The following is a 5,212-nucleotide window of genomic DNA, read 5'->3' on the forward strand; positions in this document are numbered from 1 at the left end:
CCCCCCCTTTTGCTCTAAAGAAGAAGAAGATAGCATATCTTATTCAAATTAAAAAGCGTGAGCTCATTATATAAGTATTATGTCACTGAGGATGTGATGCGTAATGCGCAGCCACCACAACATCATAGCAGCTGATGAGTTGGGGTAAAAAAAWWAAWWAWAAAAAAAAGAAAGATAGAAACTGGTTACCTGGCAGCGAGAGATGAAACTACAAACCCTGAACTACAGCTGATGAGGTTTAATGGGACGAAAAAAATATATATTGACCACAGGAAGGCAGCATGTAGCAGGATTTCAGGCCGTGTCCTTGATAATTTACCAGGACTTGGAGCGGCCACCATAGCGGCAAATGAGGTCCAGGGGCCCGGTTACCACGGGGGGGACTACTTCCCCTCTCCATGCCCCTGCTCCACTTCCACCCAATTCTCCTTCCGTTTCCCTTTTGCTKCTCAGCGCTTTATCCTGACTTAACTTGCCGATGACTAGAGCTGCTCCAAAACTTTGATCAAAGACAGTGAAGCCAGCTACCTGGGCTGCGCAACTCTTCCATAAATAACCCGAGTTGGAGGAAAAGCTAGCCTCCAAGTTGGAGGGAGGAAGGAGGAGAGGGAGGGGGGTGTTCAGGAGAAAACGTGGTTCAGGGTGTTCCGTTTCCACCCCGGCCTGCCCTTCCTGGCGCAAACAGCCATTGGATTAGCGGTGGATCGAGGGGAGGAGAGCCGACACAGACTGCGCCATTGTTAAAACGCCGCTAAAAAAAAAAAAAAAAAAACGACAACAACTTGCTAAGATTGAAACGCGCGGAAGCTGATTTTGCACCATACACAGGTCGACACCCAGAAATAACCCCGTCTCCCCCCTCCCAAAAAAAAAGAAAACGTTTGCAAACGTCTATAATCCCACACACCCCCATCCTGTTGGGCCCATTTATGCTGTCTGGTGCGCCACATATACCAATTACATCAAAACCGGCCCGGAATTCAGCTAAAAACACCAACATTTTTGATACCTGTCACGTTGGGGTTTTAATTGGAAAGTTAGCCTGCACATAGTCCACCCTGGCGCAATCAGTGGCAAATATACCGGCCTCCACTAGGGGCGCCCTTCCCCAAACGTTTCACATGAACTGCCTTTATTTATGTCATGCGCTGGTGATGGTAGACGCGAATAAATCGCATTTACGTTGTATGCTTGACGGTTACAAAAATCCAGGTGTTAGTCATTAGTCACGGAACCAGATAACATAGAGCCCTCTCCCACCCCCTCCACACACCTCCCACAACCCCCCAGCGGAAAGCAGCACTGCCTGCCGTCCGCCATTAGGGAGCCAACGGAACAATACTGGAGACTAGAGGCGGCAGCGACCACAGTACGCGGAGCCGGGGAGGAAAGCTAGACAAATTAACTGTTTATTCAGCTCTCAGTGCATCTCCTTTGGTCGCTGTGACTCCACTGAGCCTCCCCAGGAACCCCACTGGTCCCCCCGCACAAGTTCCCGAAACTTTAAGCAATTAGGCACGAAAGTGGGAAATAAAACCCTTGTGGGAAATATCCTTACCGGAGGAGAGCTCGAAACGCTGTAGCGCCACTTTTGTGCCTTGACATTAATCCGAGAGGGAAGCGCGTGCGCACTACGCAGGACCCTTCACGTTCCCTGCAAAGATCGTCTATAGCACAAGCAGCCCACTCCCCTTTAAGTACGTGGTCTTAAGAGGTTCACGTTCCAGAGAAGTCTCTTCAAATCAATTTMTGTTTAWTATGAAGTAACATTTTAGACCGTTTTTCTGTACCCTCTGAAWTACGAACTCCAATGCATTTTATTGAAATTTTATTTGCTTTTCCAACAGATTTCCTCAAAAGATGTCCAGTTGTAATGGCAACAATTTGTTTTACACTGCATGGACTCAGGGAGCTAAATATAAGCGCACATAATATTTTAAAGCATTTTTAGCAAAAAACTGCTGAACACCTTTCAGTTTATGACAATTAGGAATGGGAGCAATTATTAGTGGATTAATGGAGTGCAAGGTATTAGAATCGAATAGGACAGAACCATCCTTTACTACATTAAAATATGTAAAGAAACATCCTTTCATAATGTTTTTTCTCAATTTTATTCTCCAGTCATAAAAAGATGAACATGTAAAATAACATTTCTGTAACAATTTATTTTATGATAGTGAATAAAAAATAGATTCAATTTTATTATGAAATATATTTATTATTTTCTGAGTATAAGTTGCTTTTCTTTTTTTTTTTTTTATTGTGCTTTTGTCTAATTTCCCCTCCAGTTTTCTGAGGTCCCACTGGCGCCCCCTGGTGGCATCCCATGGGGCCGCGGCCCTCACTTTGAAAAACACTGGAGTTGGTCGCGACATTTTCTCGACAATTCTGTATTAAATACAAAATTTCACCGGTTTTTTCGAAAAAACGAAACTTTGATTTTTGAATAGCCGTAAGTCATAAGCATAAAACGTCAACAAAACTTGTCTTCTGATGCGCTTTTTCAGTAGCCAGAAATAGAGACAGAGTAAACCCTCTCTCTCACATTATCCTATCTGAAGGGCTACTATTTTTTTTATTTTTTTTATTTTGCTCTTTTCGTTTTTTCCTCAATATTTCTTTCGTCCGTCGCGCAAGCGCAGCAGCGGCAGCAATCAGCGGTGCATGGCTGGCAATTAAAACGCCCCATTACGTTAATTGCATTTTATCGATGCATATCATGTCTCTCATGACAACTGACTCGCAGTTCAGCTCGGAAGTGAGCGTTTATTAAAGTTGGAAAGCTGTTTTTCCCCCCTCCCCTCTCTCATAGGTAAAACAAGCTGCTGCGTTGCACAGAGCGCGCACGGGTCCAATCAGAARCAGGGATCAGGGTTGAGAGAGTTCATGTTCTCAGCCGTGTTTGTTGGTACGACGTCGGGTTTCCCCACTAATTTCATCCAGACGCGTGCCAGAAAGCAAGAGGCCAGGAAAAGCAGTTATTAACCACCAAGATCTGAAAAAAAAAAAAAAAAAAACCTTCTTAATTCGCACTAAATATAATAACTTGGACATGATGTTGTCAGAAAAATACATATCCGTTCGATAAGAACTTATCTCTGATCAGARCAGATCCATTTTGAATCAGVGGAAGGCTTTTATTATGGTTAATCTGGCGCGTTTTGTGAACAGATGATGGCAACATGGCGGACCAGGTGCGTTCAGATCTCTCTGAAATGCGCAGATCTGATTTGTGCCCTCGGATGATGGTGCAGAAAACATCTCTGGTTATGTRGTCGCACACATCTYGAAAACACAACACGTTATTCCAGAAAGCGGGTCTACAATTCATTTTATTAGTTCCAAATCAGTCACATGGAGTCGCTGCTGGGGTTGCCAGATCTGCCTATAGTGTCCTGCACTAAATGTCTGAGATTTCCGCTTGCATACATGCGCAAAGATAAGCGCCCAACAAAATTGAMTGGAATTTTACCAATCTAACGCCGTGTGTGTGCGTGCGCGTGTGCGTGTGCGTGTGTGTGTGTGTGTACCAGGTTTTTATATCCTTATGGGAACCTATTTATGTCTACAATGTGGGGTTATGGGGACCATTGCTCCYTGTGGGGACATTTTCTTGGTCCCCAAGAAATAGTTGTTTTGGGGTTAGTGGTTAGGTATGTGATGGTTAGGTATTTAAGCTCTCTCGATGACTCACCCCACCTCGTCTGACGACTAGGTATGTGATGKTAAGGGTTAGGATTATGGTAAGGGTTGGCTGTTGAAATTAATGGAAGTCATTGTGAAGTCCTCACAAGTGATGAAGACACGACTCTGTGTGTGTGTACGGAAGAACTCCATATGCAGAAAGCATTAGATTTTACTCATGTGATTCATTTTAATTTGTGCTTATATAGAGCAAAATATTATTATTAGGCCCTGTTCATGTTCATACAGTTACATATAATCCAGTTCAGTCCTATAATTTGTTATAATCCAACATTCTGATGTGACTATGATCCTAATTAAACTAATTCAGTTCACCTTATTAATGTAGGTGAACAGACTGATTTATACTCAGAAATATAGAACCTAACCTAACAAAAACAATTCAACCAATCAGATTTGAGTTAGGTCCTAGAACAGAAGTGACATATTGAAAAAGGRCCACCATTTTCATYAGGTCACTAACTTTGGCAGCACTTTCTCATCCTGTGAAAGCATGCGGCAACCATGGAAACGAAMMACCTCCTTTTCACAGATAGGACCTTCCTGCTTATCAGGAGCAGACGGATCAGAGAGGACAGAGCAAGTGTAAAAAAGAACACAGTAAACAAGCACTGCATACTTTTATGTTAAGGTAATACCAAATGTAGCTTCATTAGCAGCTTCTTCTTGAGAAAAAAAAAATTTGATAAATCGTGCCAGAAGTTTTTGCGATAAATGATAATATTGTTGTTGTTTTTTCAGACCATTTTCAAGTCATATAATGGTAAAAATGCAAGAACACATCCTCAAAGATCAATAAAGTTTAAATTCTAATGGACATTTAGCACTGAAACTGGAAGACATCTTTAAGTATTCAAAATAAATAAGCAAAACAAATAAAATGAATTATGAAGTTTCCGTAAAGAAAATCGTTCTTCAAAACAAAAGGGGGGGGAGCCACTTTAGAGGAACGCGCCAGACTTAAAGATTTTTATCATCCAATGTTTGGTAGAAAGAGAAAAGAGAAAACGATGAGTCATGCAAATGGAAACAATCGAGCTCGGTTTAACTTATCATGCAATTAACTGATTGTCGATTTATTGATTATTGAACATAAACCTAGTAAAATGAAAAGCACTGAGTTWAATTTTTTTGGCCGAAAATCTRTATTAAAGTTATYGATGGGAGAAACTGAGAGAGAAATAAAAAACAGAGAACGCAAAGTTAATGGCATGAAATGTAAACTGGAGAGTAGTAGGAGAAAGTAGCACGGTGAGAAAAAAGAGATCTGTATGCTCTAAGTTTTATATAGAAATATTCTATTATTATTCTATTATTATTATGGACTTTTCAAGGTTTTATTTGTAAGAATTATATATTAAGAAATATATTTTTGGAAGATCCAAATTCATAGATTATTTACAAATATCTCTCCAGTCAGATTACTGCCACGTAAAAAAAAAAGTTTCTTGTTTTGAATAAGCAGATATTGCATTATTCCTTTGAAATTAGCAGGATTTTTTTT

The 5,212-nt window shown here is 40.9% G+C and overlaps 1 protein-coding gene across 1 annotated transcript in view; it reads right to left on the reverse strand.

Annotated features, from left to right (window-relative positions):
- The window catches only part of zmym2 (zinc finger, MYM-type 2), a 36,040-nt gene extending 34,393 nt beyond the window's left edge, over positions 1-1,647 (reverse strand). Inside the window, exon 1 of the mRNA XM_008431806.2 lies at positions 1,559-1,647. The gene's annotated coding sequence lies outside the window, so the exon portion shown is untranslated. The remainder of the gene's footprint in view (positions 1-1,558) is intronic.
- Positions 1,648-5,212: the final 3,565 nt, after the last annotated feature.

This window comes from Poecilia reticulata, linkage group LG2 (genome assembly GCF_000633615.1).
Source record: "Poecilia reticulata strain Guanapo linkage group LG2, Guppy_female_1.0+MT, whole genome shotgun sequence".
Taxonomy (NCBI): Eukaryota; Metazoa; Chordata; class Actinopteri; order Cyprinodontiformes; family Poeciliidae; genus Poecilia; species Poecilia reticulata.